We start from the raw sequence: 15,794 nt of genomic DNA on the forward strand, positions 1-15,794 counted from the left end.
TTCATTCCGCCTCGTGATGTATTTTACCAAATACACGACCGTAACGGGATTAACGGTTGTATCGAATTTCGATTTAGAGTAATTAAATTACGAGATCAAAGCTGGCATCAGCAGTCAGTATAATACGTCAATCAATGATGGCGGGGAATTGTGAAACCGTTGAAAACCGAAAAAATCATACCAAAAAGGTCCGTCAGCTTTGAAGTCTGAAAGTTACATGCCAAAAAGGTCGAGATATTTATTACGAAAACGGTAAAATAACAGTAATGAAAGAGAAAATAAGTACAACGTAAAAGAGAATGAAACAAAAAAGAAAAAAAAAAATAAAGTAAACAAGAGGTCACTTGCAGACAGCGATACTCGGGTATAGCTATCATCCCTGTTGCCGAAAAAACACGTAGGTAACAAAAACTGGCGAGTGGAGCAAAAAAAAGTGATATAAAGGGGTGAAGGAGACGTTGCAGGACGAGTACCCGACATTGGTACATCCCAGCCGCGGTACACAATGACAGTCTTTAATAAAAAGTGACTCAAGGACCCTGCGAAAAGTATGGCGAAGGTAAGAGGAAATGTTTTCACAGTTCCATCCCTCCAATTCCGCGCGGTTTAAACTTAATTTCTCTACCTCGGCTCATTTTTATTTCTTACCTTTCTTTACCGCTATAAATACCGTCCCGAATTGCAGTCCCGTGTCACCGAAGTGGCTCGCCATCTGGTCCAGCCGAGCCGAATAACAAAAGTTCTGATTTCTTCCGCGGAACTTTTTCCTCCACATTTTGTTTTGCCGTGAGAGTCTGCCGCTGGAAAGAATAAAGTCGGGAAAGATATTTTTGGCGGGGGAGGTTTGTTGTTCATCGTTTATTTTTGACGTTTGTTCGGTGCGGCGAAAAGTAGCTTGTGCGTTTTACACAGCCGACTTGAAGGTCTGAGCCCTCAAACTTATTATTTCCACGAACTTTGAGCTACGTGAGAAGAAAAGCTTGAATCATGCTTTGCGCCCGGCGTTTTTTCTCTGAACTGCGAGTTTCCGTATACCTTGAACCTTAATCAGAGTCCAGGATATCTCTAATATCGTACAGGTACGTATCCAGGAAATTGCACGCTTGGAAGCCCTGGGAATAATCCTTGGAATTAATCAGAGAAGGTACATCCTTCAGCTGAAACCGTGATGTTTGAAATCGAACGGCTCGTCTCGAGTAATTTGCTTCGCAATTTTGAGAGCGTACGTGTTACAACGTCCTTGGGGATCCGAGGAGAATATCCGCCGGGGCGAAATAACTTTATTCTTTTATTACCCCCGTATTGCATCGGTAGGGCGGAAGTAAAAGTGCCGAAATGAGAAGAAGAATGAGCGCAAGAAAGAGGGGAAAGGCGTGAGAGAAAATAAGTCCTACTTCGAAAATGTCTCCCCTGGGATGTGACCGTTTCTTAGTCACCGTCCTGCCGACACACCTCATCGATTCTCGGCGAAACAGAGAGGAAATAATAAAAAAAAAAATAAAGACACATCCGAAATTACGATACTCGGAATTCGGCAACAAATTGACGAAAAAATCTCTCCCTCGAAGCCTCCCGTCCTCTGTGCTGCAGAATCGGTAAAGATCCGTGATATTTTCTCCGAATGTCGAAGAAGAGGAGGAAAATATACGTTCCGTAGTTCGGCGGCGTTCGCGTCGTCGAGGGTTTCGGCTGCTTCCTCGGGGGAACCGCGGGGACGACGGACGCCGTCGCCTTGGAAATGTGCCAAGCGTATATTTCCAATAGACGAAGCGTGAAGGAATCCTAGCAGTCGGGGATGCTTCGGATGTTTCTCCCGTCTCGCCAGGACTTCGCGGATGCTGTTTTAGGTCCTGACAAGAGTTACCGCTCCATTCCTGCCAATTATATAGAAATTCCGCATCGCGGCCCACGCTTCGATTGCCGATTCTACGAAGTCTCTGGATCCGATCGATCGATCCTAGATTAATTCTATCTCAGTTCAATGTCAAGAGCTCAGCTCTCATCTTACCTGTTGTATTGCAATACGCGTACTTGCCTTGAAAATTTCAACAGCGCGGAAATAATGAAGAGTGAAAAAGAATAAAGCTCTTAATATGCTTTGCTTGCTCTTCGCCAACAGTTCGAGGCAGCTGTATACGAACAGGATGAATGGGTATGTACGTGCTTTGAGTGGCGTGGGCGCGTTTAAATTCTCTCGGAAAATGTAATTTCGCTCGAAGTGCGTTAAAAAAAACCTATAAAAATTTATTGCCGAGCTTGAATTCACTTACGGTATAATTCTGATTGATTTTGTTATATCGGGTAGGAAGAATCGAGGATGATGAACGACATTTCCATTCGGTACCGCGAGATTCGACCGCGTGATTCCGAATGCAGCCTCGGTCTTACCGAAGTTTGCCTTGTACTTTATAGGAGCGAAGGGACGGTTGAATAATTGTGAACGAAAGAACGATAACGTCACGTTCGCGAGATGGATTTTCTGTTTGGCGAAAATAATGAAAAAGGAACGGCGAAGGCGCGATTAATTCTCTGTGAGAGATGCGAAATCTGTCGACGGTGTACATCGTCAGAACCGCAAAAATAGCCAGGAAGGAATTAAGGGCGTCGATAAAAGTGCATTTGCGATGCATTTCGGAGGAGAAAAACTACCCCATCCGGTTGGGTAAATCACTCTCCGGGCTTTTAGCAGCGTTCTCTCTTTTTTCGCAGAGAAATGGCAGCGTAAAATCAACAAATCACCGCGCTAAAGTGGGTTGTGAAAACAGTGGAAGCGTTTTTCCGCTCCGCAGTGGCTTCGCAACTTTCTCCCCACGTGCAATAATTTTATCTCCGGAACGAGGCGCTTCGGCATTGTTTCGCTGCAATCATTTCCGCGGCAATTCTATAAATTCTAATTGCACCTCGACAAAGGCAGCCGCACGGTATCAAAGCCCGAATTTGATCTCGACCTTCCGCCTCGTGCGCGTTCTCCGGATCTCATCGTTCGTCGACCGCAATCCCAGCCACCCGGATCTGATTAATTCATTAGCCACTCTATCCAGAACACGACAGCACTGATTTCCGCGTTTCGATCAGCTAATTACTATTTGTCTCTACTGTCCATACGCGTCTCTGCAGTCGGTCGACTAATTTATTAACGGCCGTGGCGCGACCATTCCGCTCGTGTCTCTCCGCGGCGGAAGGTCACGTATCAAAATTCGATTATCCACTTCATATCGGGGATTCGGGTAGGTGCGAAACCGGTCGTAACCGAGTATTTAATCTCCAAGGGAACTCCTTTCAACGCGTGAAAAACTATTTTCGCCCGATTAGAGCGGGCAAGCACATCGCTGTATTACGTAACGGAATCGCGGCCGCTTATCGATTGGTGCATTGCGGCAGGTTATATACGCTAACATAGCACGGGACGGGAAAATAAAATAGGTGCGCTAATTTCGTTTGCCGGGGGTTCAAAATAACGATGGAACACGATCGCGATTGATCGCGTGGAAAAATTTTCAAACTCGAGAACGGTTTCCTCGTCCCCCAGCCGTTCTTCTATTCGTTCGTTCGATCGTTCGCACCGAGGAACGAAGGATCCTGGGTGAAATCGGAACGTGAAGAACGTCTTCACGCCTGATTGGAAATCCTCCGATTTCTTCGAGGTACGCCGAGGAGGATGTGGATAAGTGTTGGCGGGCGGGTGCAAGGGCGAGGTATTCGGGGCGTAGCCGGGACCCGGGCGAAGAAGATCTTATTATAATAAATCAGATTTATTGAGTCTGCGGCGGAGTATTTTAATATTTGACTTGCAAAGCCCGTCATCGCTACCTCCGCTGATCCTATATACCTCGACGCTTTTCTCCTCACGGATCCCAAGATAATATTTCATAGTATGATAAATTTTCGCTTCCATCTCATAACTCGAAGTATACGGTATACCTATACCTTTATACCTATACCTATGCATATACCTTATACCCATATTCCTCGGCGCTTCGACTTGGAAATCGGCTTCCTATAAAACCCGGTATATCGGTTATGTGTAGCGGTGTCGTCGGCTGTATCGCGTCGAGTTAATCTTTTTCGGGGAGATCGCGAAGATTCACGCTTCCTGCTCAACGATATCGGTGCGGTGTCTCAACTTCCCCTTACGGTCGCTGCGATTTCTTTCACTTTATTTCCACACTACGGTTTGACGATACTTTGCATCGGAATATGCTTGAAAAAGTCACGCGATTCGATTTCTACCGTGTCCGATCGTCGCGTTGTCGGACAAGTGGTGGGTGTCACTCGTTGGTCAGACGTTGAGATGCAGTCGTCGAGAAAATTTAATCATCCAGCTACGGGGACGGAGCGGTTTGAATCAAGCTCGTGATTGATATCGCAGAAGTATTCTACTTTATTTTTTCTTTTTTTTTATTAAAGTCACCAATTTAAACGAGCCAGGGAAAAAATGTCGAACAAAACTAGCGAGTGAGAGGCGAAGGGTACTTTTGCGAATTAAGAAACGGCGTTTTAGCCACCCTCCGTCTGTTTTTTCTCACGTTTTTCCAATTAAACTAATCCGAGGTTCGAATTTCGATCGATAGACAAGAAAATTGAACGAAAATTAGAGCGCGGATAGAACTTGGCGCCGTATTATCTTCTGTTCCTTGCAAATTATGATTTACCTACGCGTATTTAAGTGGAAAAATAAATTGCGTTGAAAATTGGAACCCATTGTTAATATTATTAACTATCCGTGCTTCGCTCTCAGTCACTTGATCCGCGCAAGCAGAAATTTCAATTAACGCGGCCGATTGATGTAATTTCATATCCTCAGGGAATGGAAAATTTGCTAAGAGGAAAGCATTGATTTAAGCGAGGAAAGTACACAAAAATTAATCATTCTTTTTCATCGTGTATCGTGTAAAGCGTTGTTGAAAAATCTAAATTACATATACGTGCATACGCAGTTTCAGCACGGGGTGAAAAACTGATCCCCGATTTTCCGACTCCAATTAACTGTTTCAACACCGGTGTTTTTTCCTGAACAATAAAACTTTTATCACAAACCCGGAGCTTGCGTGCCCCATTTTCAGCAGCAAATGAAGCGTTTAATATTTGAAATTTTCACGGAACGGCCTGCGTACACACCCGGGCACACACGATTCTGCACAACCCTTGCTCCTCGCCATCTCCGTGGTCGGGGTCACCCTTTCCTCGATGCACTCGTCTGCGAGGTCTCTCCCTTGGCTCAACTTTTGTTTCCGCCTCTTTATTCCTCCGGATCTCTCCTCTATCGGTATAGGTGCAAAGTTGCGCGGGTTAGAAAAGTTGCCAAGCCACGCAGAGTCGTTGTTATAACACGTGCTGCACCTTTTCATTTCACATTTTTACGCTTCTCGTTTCACTCGCAGCCATTACGGCGTTTCGATCGGAACGATTTCAGCAACGTGCGCTCCCTCGGATTGTTTCACTCGCACGCACGGTGCAGTTGTGCCGCAGACTTGGTATCGCCACGTTGCATATGAAAAGAAGGGGAGACAAAAGAGACAGTGAAAACGAGGTGTGACAAGGCAAGAGGTGGAGGGGTTATTCATTTTCCGCTCGGAATTCATCTACCCTCGGGCGGAAACCGATACTATCCGCCCTCATCTACGTCGCAGCAATTATATTGAGGGATGGGCGAATTGCTCTGTGATTTATTTTTCTCCTTCTTTCGATCCGAGATCGTCATCATTTTATCCTCTAATTTTTCTTCGCTCCAACTCGCTCGGCAAACACGAATTCCGAGTTCTCGACGCCGCGTTATAGGCATCTACGCCACGATATTATTGAATTAGCGTCTCCCCTTCCCCGGGCAACTAATGTCTAAATTATAACGGCGGTAGAAAATTTCCTCCTCATAATCGGATCACTGCCTGCCTGCGGACCAACCGAACCGGTAATGCGAATGCCGATTCTTATCGGTGTATGAGTATATCAAAAACCGCGGAGGAACTGAGAAGAAAAAATGTCGTTATTAGCTGCGGCACGAACGGGAATTGAAATTCATATCTCGTGTTATCCGATCAATCTATATTTATTTTCTCAGTAACCATATACGTACGTACGTACAATCTTGCGAATGAAAATCAGTTTCAGTTCAAATAATACGCGTATCAAAAACACGGGAAAAATTCCAAGAAATTTTTTCCAATCCCAGCCGCGTGTCTTCCGCACGGAGAACTCATGCCCTTCCCAATCCTAGTTCGTCGATACGAAAAATTCTGCGACACCGTACAGCGGGTAAAAAATTTGAACTTGGACCACGTACCGACGGAAGAATCAAGGGGCGGGTGGGAAAAGCTATCAAACGACCAGCTACGCAGACAGGGTTTTCCTCCTTGAGTTTGTTGGCTGGGGGGAAAAGTCGGGGGAGAATGCAGATCAAGTCTGAAGTAGGTTTGTGTGCGTGTATACATACATACATATATATATATATATATATACATGTGTACATCGGGTAAGCGAATGCGTCGCATACGAAGCGATAGTAAGAAAGGATCGAGAAAAGCTTGAGTAGCGACTCTGCCGGCGGGCTCCTAGCTCTTCCTCTCATCCCTGCTCCTATCCTGCGACGGCTCGACGTAGGTATATAGAAAAGCAGCCGCCTCGGAAGCTTCTCGACGCCCCGGCAGCTGCCAAATCTGTTCGGTACGCCTTGAGAATTGAAATGAATTTGCGAAGGGCGTCTGAATTATTTACCCTGGCATTACCTCGTCCTCTTTTCGAATTCCGCGACGCGTTTCTAGCCGCGATTAATCCGTAGGTATACCTTCTCACCCACTTCGTGTCGCCTTGCGAGACACCGACGACTCCCACGTCATTCGAAACCCAGCTTAAACTTATCCGGAATTTATAAGCTCATTGCAGGTTTAAACCTTCTGCTTCCTCGGTTCTTCGCTCGGTTCGCATGGCCGATTTTGCGATCCGCGCTTTCACGCGGACCGATTAATGCGCGCTTCATTTATTCGGAGGACGAGTAGGTACGACTCAATTTTGAACTCGCTATGGGAACCAAGGTATTTTCAGACTTTCCGAAAATAACTGCTTCATTTCACCACCGCGGATCGTCAGCAGTTGCCAGTTACAACGACAACATGAATGAATCTGTGTATTCCTTGCAATTAGTCATCATTTGCCAAACCATCGCATGGTAGAAAATTTACGGTGTTAAAATTGACCAAAAGTAGCCGGTGTCAACTACTGTAGAAAAATTCTCGCGGTCAATTCAGAGCTTGAGCGTCAGATAGTGTTGGATTGACACCAAAAAATATTCTACAGAAGTTCACAGCGCATTTTTTGTTCGCAGTTTTTACAGGGCTATGAAAACTTAGAACGGAGATTGCCGTAGTTAATTTGGCAGATGAAGCGAACTTAGAATGTCACGAGGAGTGCAGAGTGCAGAGGTATAATATCTTGAAACTCTAGTTCCGAGTGTTTCTGAGCGAGCTTTTTACACGCAGACTAATGAAGTCAATTCCCTGTCCCATTCTGAGAACCGCTATTTCAAGGGGTAAATTCTGCCTCAACAGATTAAGGCGGAAGAGCTAATTGCAAGGTGACACGGTGTGCTTCTGGTGCACTGGCTGGTTGTTCGTTTCTCAGAACGTTGCCTTATACCTTAGATATATGTATGTATACGCACATGTACGAACCTTCGTGCAGCGGTACGCTTAAGTACACAGTACCCGGTTGATTTGCACGTGAAAGCGATTGTCTCGTTGAATACTGCTAGTTTACGTTTAAACGTCGAGGTATTTACCTTCCACGTCATGACGCCACCGTCGAGTCGGTTTTGCGGTCACGACGTCGATGCATGGATCTTTTATTTTCCTGTTGAAATTCACACCGCCATTTTGCGTTACCATTCTCTTAAATTTGTCACAGTCGTTAGGCTGCACTCTTCCAGCCGCTTTTTGTGTCCGTTTTACCAGCTCTCAGCCGTGAGAGAGATCAAAAAGGATTTGGTCCACCTTTTGTGCAGACTCTTGTTATGCGTTACAGGTGAGGCTCGACGTCGAGGAGGTTATATAATTGGCGGTGTTAAACCTCGGCCTTGGGACGGATTATAATATGAATCGTACGAAAAACAGAAGAGGGAAAAAGGGGACGAAGGAAAACAGCCAATTGGACGTTCGAACTCCTTTGGGCCTTGTCGCGATGGTCACACAACGACCATCGACCACTTTGTTCGTTACTCGTGCCATTTGGCATTGAACGAGCTTTCCCTTTCATCTTCGCTGATTTTCATATTCATCCCTTTTTTGTCCGGATCACGGTTCTCGTGTTACAGAAATTCCTTCAGCATCCTCGACGGATATTTTACCTCCAATATCCGTGGATCGTCCGATTCTTGTCCGATTGTTATTTTCGTTCTTTGATCGTGATTCTTCGCGCGAATACGTCGGGTATCGTTTTCACCAACGACCGAAACTTCTTCGACTTTTTTCTCCTCGTTCTTCTCTCTTTTTTTTTTTTTTTTCTTTTTCTCAGTCTCTGAAATGCGTCGGCGAAAACTTTTCCTTGCACATGGTGCAGGGAATACAGGAACTCAAAGAACTTTTCCCAGCCTTCTTGAATGAATGGATCCGTCCACTCCTCGCTCCCTGCAAGGTATTGCAAGCGTGTACGTCACGCCCACGCTCTAGTTTACAAACGTCCTGCACAACACGTTGACGTCGCTGTAGCACATAGTTGCCGCACGTGTCGTATACACATATACCGTACATATAAAGCGTTGAAGAAATGCTTTGACATATGCTTTGAAAGTTCTTCTTTCAATGGGAAACTTTTTTATTTAAAACTTTTGTTACTCCGTTTTCCGCCCTTTTCCCTCTTACTCCCTTTATTTCTTTCTTTCTTTCTTTTATTGTTTCTTTCTATTTTTAGATTCTTCTTCGACAACTTGATTGAAATTTCTTCTGTAACCGAGACGCGGCTCAATAAACAGGCATTCTACGTTTTGGAAATGCTGAAGAGTTTAGGCGACGTTGATTGTTCGAAATCGCCCGACGGCTCCCGCCGCTAGCAGACTGTTTCAATTGATTAGACCCGAGCAATTAATTCCGAAAAGCTAACTGCCACGGGCACGCCTCAATTTATACTTCAGTTATTACTCTCGCGGAATTAGCCGGCGTGATTGACTCTATTTGCGCGTGTATGCGTAGACCGTGCGTGTGCGAATAGAGCCTGAAATTTTTAGGGACGAACATCATACGTTGAACCGAGAGAGGAATATTAGCATTTGACAGCGGTATACGTGTGATGAAATTTTACGTTCAACTGGGACGGTAATTGACGGTGGTTGAATTCGAGAACTAATTGGAACCTAATTGCGAAAACTCGATATTGCTTAAACTGCAACGAAAGAAGATCCGACTGTTGCAGGCAACGCTCCTGATCCTTGATTGAAATTCATCTCCACAAAGTGAAATGAGATTTGTAAATTGCCCCGCTGTTTAAGTCACTGGTATAATTTACTTGCATCGCTTAATCTCGTCGAGCCTGTGGAAAGGGATTAATGAAAAATAAAATTTCAAAGGGCTTTAAAATATTTCAACAGACTTTTTAATGTGCAGAGTTTTAAGTGTTTTGACGCGTCAGCAAATTCTTTCTCACTCACTCCTTTCCGTTGCTTTATTGCTTTTTCTTCCCCTTATCCAGAGCATTTTCAATTTTTTTTTTTTGTTCTACCGTGATTGTTCTCTACAATTATTTTCAACCAGCCTCGATTTCATTTCGAGTCAGTTGGAGCTACGCTCTACATCCAGCTCGAAAATTCAAATTCACTGTCCGCTTTCGCGAATTGGTAAATTGCCAGTATCGCGGAGAGCTATATAATCCTGAAAAATTCTCGGCGTGCCAAAAATTTTCGTTGGTATATCGCGGGAAAATTACCTCTGCGCTGCTACGTCCCTGGATATAGAAATAACCAAGTGATCTGCATCTGCGTAAAACCTCGAAAAAATATCAGAAGCAAAATAAACCGCTACGATGATAAAAAAAAAAAAAAAAAAAACGTAACGTAATTGACGAGCATCGAACATGCGCGAAATGCCGGAGATTAATTTCGGAAGATAGTAAAACGAAATCGCTGATACGTCCTCCTCGATTTTTGTGATTCGCAGTAAAAGGCGCACGGTTACTCCTTAACGACATAGCGCAGAATCACGAGCGGCTCCGCCTGTAAAGTCTCGCTGTTTTATCGACCTCGAAACAACTCGGGGGTCGGTATGATACAATTCGCAAAATTGCTGATATTCACGCATGTCTCCCGTGTGCGAAATTTATCTCGATTTCCATGACATTGAAAGTGTGGCTGAAAAATTCAGTTATTGACACGCTTAGGCCCAATTATTGACCCTTGTATTTTAAAAAATTATAAATTGACGGCACAGATTGTGAGCTTCTCGATGACTAAAACCGATTGCTAAAGGGTTAGTCGCTATAAATTTTAGAACTAAGGATCAAACGGATGCAACCAAAAAAAGTCAACAATCGGTAAACTCACCTTAACGGTGTTAAATTTGTGCAATTGTAAGTTGTTCTGCTTCCGTTAACGGTCGTGATCTCCCGTCGTCGTAAAATCAATCGGCAAGGATGATAATCTATAGACGGTCCGTTACGACTGCTCGCTGGTCCTGGGGGTCTAAAAAGGCGGCTTGACCCGACCCGGGTTGAAATACCGTAACGTTTTTACGGGGCAAAACTCTGTGTGTTCCCGGAAGCCAATGAAGGATATAAAGTGGAAGAGTGGAAAAGTGGAAGGAGGGCAGCGGCGTGGCGGCGGGAATATGGCTGGGGAAAATGAAACAAATAGGAAACGCGATGGAACGGGGCGGACGACGGGATGCCGGGCGTGCGGTGAACGACTCCTGAATAACTCATGGGGTGAAGAGAACAAGTGATTTCGAGGGTACGCCGTCGATAACCTAAGCGAAAAGGTGCACCTGTGCGCCATATTTCGCGTTTCACCGTCGTCAAAGGGAAGAGCCGCGAAACGCCGGAACTCCGAGGCGTTCGAACGGGACGTAATTTATCAATCGACGCCACTTGACAACGACGACGGAATTACCTATATTTGAACCTTCGGCTCTTCCGGTGAACGGCGAACGCTTGTTAGTTCCGGGACGAGATGGATTGTTTACCTTTCCGACTCTTCGTCTCGCGTCTTCTCCTTCGTTCTTGGAAAAGCTTCGCGTTTTTCCACAAACTTTTCTCGGAGAAATTTTACCGCGGCTTTTTTCAATTCGCCTGATTACCCCTATGCCGTGCGGAAGTTTAGAGGTTACCGAACGGCACCTGCATCCGTGACCACGACCCAACCTTATCGTCTCCGCGCATGGAAAAAGTTTCGCGTCTTGCGACGACGCTTGTCTCGTGATACTGCAGAGTCGACGGTAAAAATATCTCGGGCTCGATGGTATTAACCTTTGCAACTTCTTTTAATATCACCGCTCTACGTCGTGCGCTCGGTTCGCTTTAATAAAACCTTGGGAATGTCGTTCGCGTTCCTCTGTCGACACGGTATGCTGAACGTTGACCGGAGCATCGCTTAGGCGCATTTCTCGGTCTCTGTTTCGCCGTTTTGTCCATTTTTGATGAATCGGAAAATGGACTCTGGCCAGGCACGAAATGCGCACAGACAATATCCGACGTTTGTATAGCTGCTCGAGCAAAACACCGAAAATAAATCAGTGACGGAAGAGTAGATCAGGGGACTACCGCCTATACCCGGAGTCACGGGGCTGGTGTACACGTTAACTTCTTCGATCCGAAAAGATAAGCTTTTATTTATTTCTTTTTCCTTCTTGTTTCCCCCTTGAACCTCTCTATGCGAAATATTTATCAAACGCTAGTCGACGATTCATCGCGGCAGAGTTGGTAGGTCCGACTTATTTCTTTCCGAAAGATGAATCGAAGGAAAGAGAAATCTACTCGTCGTTATTGCGGAAAGTAAGGGGAGGAGAGAATAGAAAAATAAAAATTTTGTAAATGGATGCAGATAAAATTGAAGGAGAAATGCTTCGAATCAACATAATTTTTATCCAACGTGTGAGTTGAAATACATACCCTTACCTACTTTTCGAGACATTACTGGGAAAAAGCATTTACTGGCTGCTGCTCGGCCGGCCAGTGGTCGCCGTTGGGGAGAGAAGGGAAGCGGAAGAGGAACGCGGACTAATTCTAGCGTGTAATTAACCATCTCTAACCGTTCCACTATCTCGCAACGACCGCTACAATTTACGGCTAAGCTCCTCGCCGCGAGTGTTTTATGAAAAAGGGGATGGAGGAGGAACCAAGAGGCTTCAAGCGGATAAATGGAGCGGAGAACGAGCCGGAATCGGGCCCTGTATTCCACTGATTCGTTCCGGCTCTCTCCTCTCCCCGTGATATTACAGCTATGTTCGACCACGGACGGAATTCGCATGATGTATAGGACGTCTGGCTGTGCCAAGGTATAGCCGCCAGTAGCTGGTAGAACTCCGGCCACCAGTCACGGTATAAAGTTTCGACATTATCCACACCGCAGCCAGGATACCGCGCATATAAATACACGGTACGCTTCGCGTCTGCCTTGCATTTGCTAACGCGATACCGGCGGCGAGTCTACGCTTAAACGCAAATTTGATACTCGAAATTACCATAATTTTGGCTCTCGGCCAGTCACTTCGTCTCGAGGATTCCCTTGAACTTTTGTGCGAGTTGAATCGCGCGCATGAAACGGGAATCTTCCCCTATTTTCATTTTAATATTCCTGTTCGATTCTCCCCAAGCTCTCAATTGCAGTTTATACCGTCGCCTCTCATTGTCAGCCTTTCTCACGACTGTCGAGTGCTTGGAAATTGGAAAGGGATCTGGGGAAAAGCAATTATGAGGAGAATCGGGAACGATAATTTTTTCTTCCAAACGAACCCGACGACCTCTTCACGCCGCGGACGACGAAGGTGCGCCAGACGATTCATTTCATTGTATGATCCTGGAGGAGAAAAGCTGATTCCAGAGGTTGGGAAAGTGGCTCTCCCCATTTTACGGTACTTCGGGTGATCCGAGTCGTATATAAGGGATAATTGCAGTTTAAGGGTTGATGGTTGAATGAACAGTTCGTATAATTGAAATAACTTTCGCTCAAGGATGGAAGGGAGGGGGGACAAACGGGCCGTAAACTTCCGGTGGAATAAATAGAACAAAAGCCAATCGTCGCAGTCGGTTATGAATTTTCCTCGGTTCCCGGGACGAGTTTTCAAAAGTTTCAAGTTCCCCTTGGCCGTTCGGGCGGCAGAATGACCGCCAAAGTACGACGACGTTATGCAAAGTTGGGCGAAAATGGGGGGAGGGGGATGGGAAAGCATCGGAAGCAGGAGAAAAACAGCGAAGAATATGCTAATGGGAAAGGAAGCCGCCGACGACGTCTCGAGGGTGCCGTGAGAATAATCTTGCCTTTGACAAAGGGAAAACAGGAAGACATTCGACGCAGGCACGGCCTTGTTGCCATAGGACCAAAATTCGATTGTCCGGCAACTCCGGGTACGGGGATCCGAAATCTACGAAAGGTTTCCTCCCATTGTTCCGAGACATATTAACGACCCTGAAGTCAGGCCGAGTCGACAGCCGTGGCAATCAATTATTCGGCGAAGCCGCCTTCTTCTCGAAGTCCCGTAAAGTCTTCGCGGCTCGGAAGGCGAGATTCAATCGAGACTCGATCCAGGTCCACGTGCTATCAAAATCCTCTCTCCGGTCGCTCGGCCATGGTGCTCAACGTCACTCCGTGCTCGTATTTCATCTCAAGTGTCTGCGATGTCTTTAGGGAAATATCGTTAGCGGAATGAGGTTATATTATACGCCTCGTGATGCGCGTTGCTCCATTTTGAAGCGGGGTGAGTTTAGGCTGCACCCTGTAGCGCGGTCGGAGGGAATCACGGATCCTCAGGGGGAAAATAATGGCTCTGTGCAAATAGTGTGTATAGAGGCGGCGCGGCGGTAACTTACTTTCGAGATTACTCGCTTTTGTCGTAATTTCAAAGCTTGGTAATCCTCCGTCTCTCTTCCCGCGTTACTCTCGTCTTATTCGTCTTATTCGAGTGCCTTGCGCTTCTCAAACTCGTAACCAGCGGGTCTCTCCTTTCTCTCGGTCTTCCGGCTCCCCTTCCGTTCCGTCTTCCGACTTCCGGTTTCCTGCATCCCCTTCTCTCCTTACCCGCAAGTACTTGTCGCGGTTGTTTGCAATTCCTGCAAGGCAACTCAGACTCCGTCCGTCCGTTCCTTCTTTCTTTCCCACGTCTTTGTTGAAACCCGGATGAAGAAATTCATGAAAGAATTCTACTCCCGCAGACTCTACCTTTGACTATAATCCATTCGTTTTTATTTTTAATAAAAAATGCGGCATTCGGCTTCTCATATATATTACATCAATTGTAGCAATGATACGGGGATGTAAAAGTCCGGCAATTTTTAGCAAGGGGTGATCGTAGGGTGGCTCCGGGTGTCGGGAAACGGAAGACGTCTCGATGCCTCTCACCGATATCGCGGGGAAAATCGTATAGACCGAAGATTCGATTGGCTCCGTTGATTCTCAGCTGAAACTTTGTACTCGTATACTCATTTTGCGCAAAACCGTAATACCCACTGGCACCCAACTTTTCCCATTTAAACTTCTCTTCCGCGTCTCGACTCTAATAAAAATAATGAAAAATTATCAACCGTCGATGCACTGTGGCGGTGGTGTCGCGGGGTAGCGCAACTCGAAACCGACACCTCACCTGAAAAACGAACCAACGATTCATCGACGATGAAATAAATTTGACGAAAAAATGGAGCCGGAAAACAGCTAAAACGCGTTGATAAACGCCCCGTGTCTGTATTTATTGTTTGCCAATATCGCTCGGCTCCGCGATTATTTCCCGCCCACCTCTGCCCCTTCAAACTTGATCGGAACGCCCGGAAAATATGGGCGGGGTCTGGGATTAATACGAAATCGGGCAATTAACGGTGATCGCGATAAAAGCGGCAACCGAGAAGCCGATCCCCTTCCGGGTAACGCGATCGTTGGAAATAATTTGTGGAGGTTGAAAAAAATGATTCCCCGCAAAATTGGCCCGATTTAAACTTTGGTCTTACGCCCGATGAGTTGTTAAATGTTAGTCAATTACAACTTCTCGCGATTCAATTATAGATACACCGGGTAAAAAATGATCGACAGAAGAAAGTTCGTAGAGTATAAAATTAAGCGAGTTATTAATGGAAGAATGAAAGGCGAAATGAGGTAAAATAAGAAAAAATTCAAAATCCGCTGAAGTGCTGGCGCGTGGTTAAGTGCCGCTTTTTTCCGCCCGCGCGGCGGAAGCGAGAATACTTGAATATTCCACGAGTTCGTACACGGTGTGTGTTCGTGTGTGCCCGTTGCATGCCGGGATCTTTCCTGCAACACCTACGACGGAGCACCGTCTGCCTGTTAATCCGTGCAAAACTGTGTCTCACGTCCCGCATGTGTCTCGTTCGTCGAGGTTCCACTGCGTTTTGCAAAACTACCGCCGAGTATATCTGCTGCCGTTTCCTGGGCCGGATAGCGAACGAATTTCCGGCGACGGAACTCGCGTTTTGCTTCAATTTTTAGCCTCTCTTTTTTGCCGGGACAAATGAAAACTACAGTGGAGAAATACACGTCTTTTCGACGCTGGTTGCTCGTGAAGTTGACCAGGCTAAAGGAAGAGGGAAAAAATAACGATAAGAGCGGAGAAGAAGTCGTCGATAGGATGATTAGGGATGATGGGAGAACTTTTGAACGG

At 45.9% G+C, this 15,794-nt stretch overlaps 1 protein-coding gene and 1 long non-coding RNA gene across 3 annotated transcripts in view; one reads left to right on the top strand and one right to left on the bottom strand.

Annotated features, from left to right (window-relative positions):
- Invadolysin (leishmanolysin-like peptidase, invadolysin) overlaps positions 1-15,794 on the top strand; it is a 206,404-nt gene that overhangs the window by 143,409 nt on the left and 47,201 nt on the right. The gene's annotated exons all lie outside the window — the stretch shown is intronic.
- The window catches only part of LOC124222419 (uncharacterized), a 174,541-nt gene that overhangs the window by 119,740 nt on the left and 39,007 nt on the right, over positions 1-15,794 (bottom strand). For both annotated transcript variants that reach the window (XR_006884008.2, XR_006884009.2), the window contains exon 2: positions 649-800. This is a non-coding gene — a long non-coding RNA (uncharacterized lncRNA). The remainder of the gene's footprint in view (positions 1-648; positions 801-15,794) is intronic.

This window comes from Neodiprion pinetum, chromosome 6, assembly GCF_021155775.2.
Source record: "Neodiprion pinetum isolate iyNeoPine1 chromosome 6, iyNeoPine1.2, whole genome shotgun sequence".
NCBI lineage: Eukaryota > Metazoa > Arthropoda > Insecta > Hymenoptera > Diprionidae > Neodiprion > Neodiprion pinetum.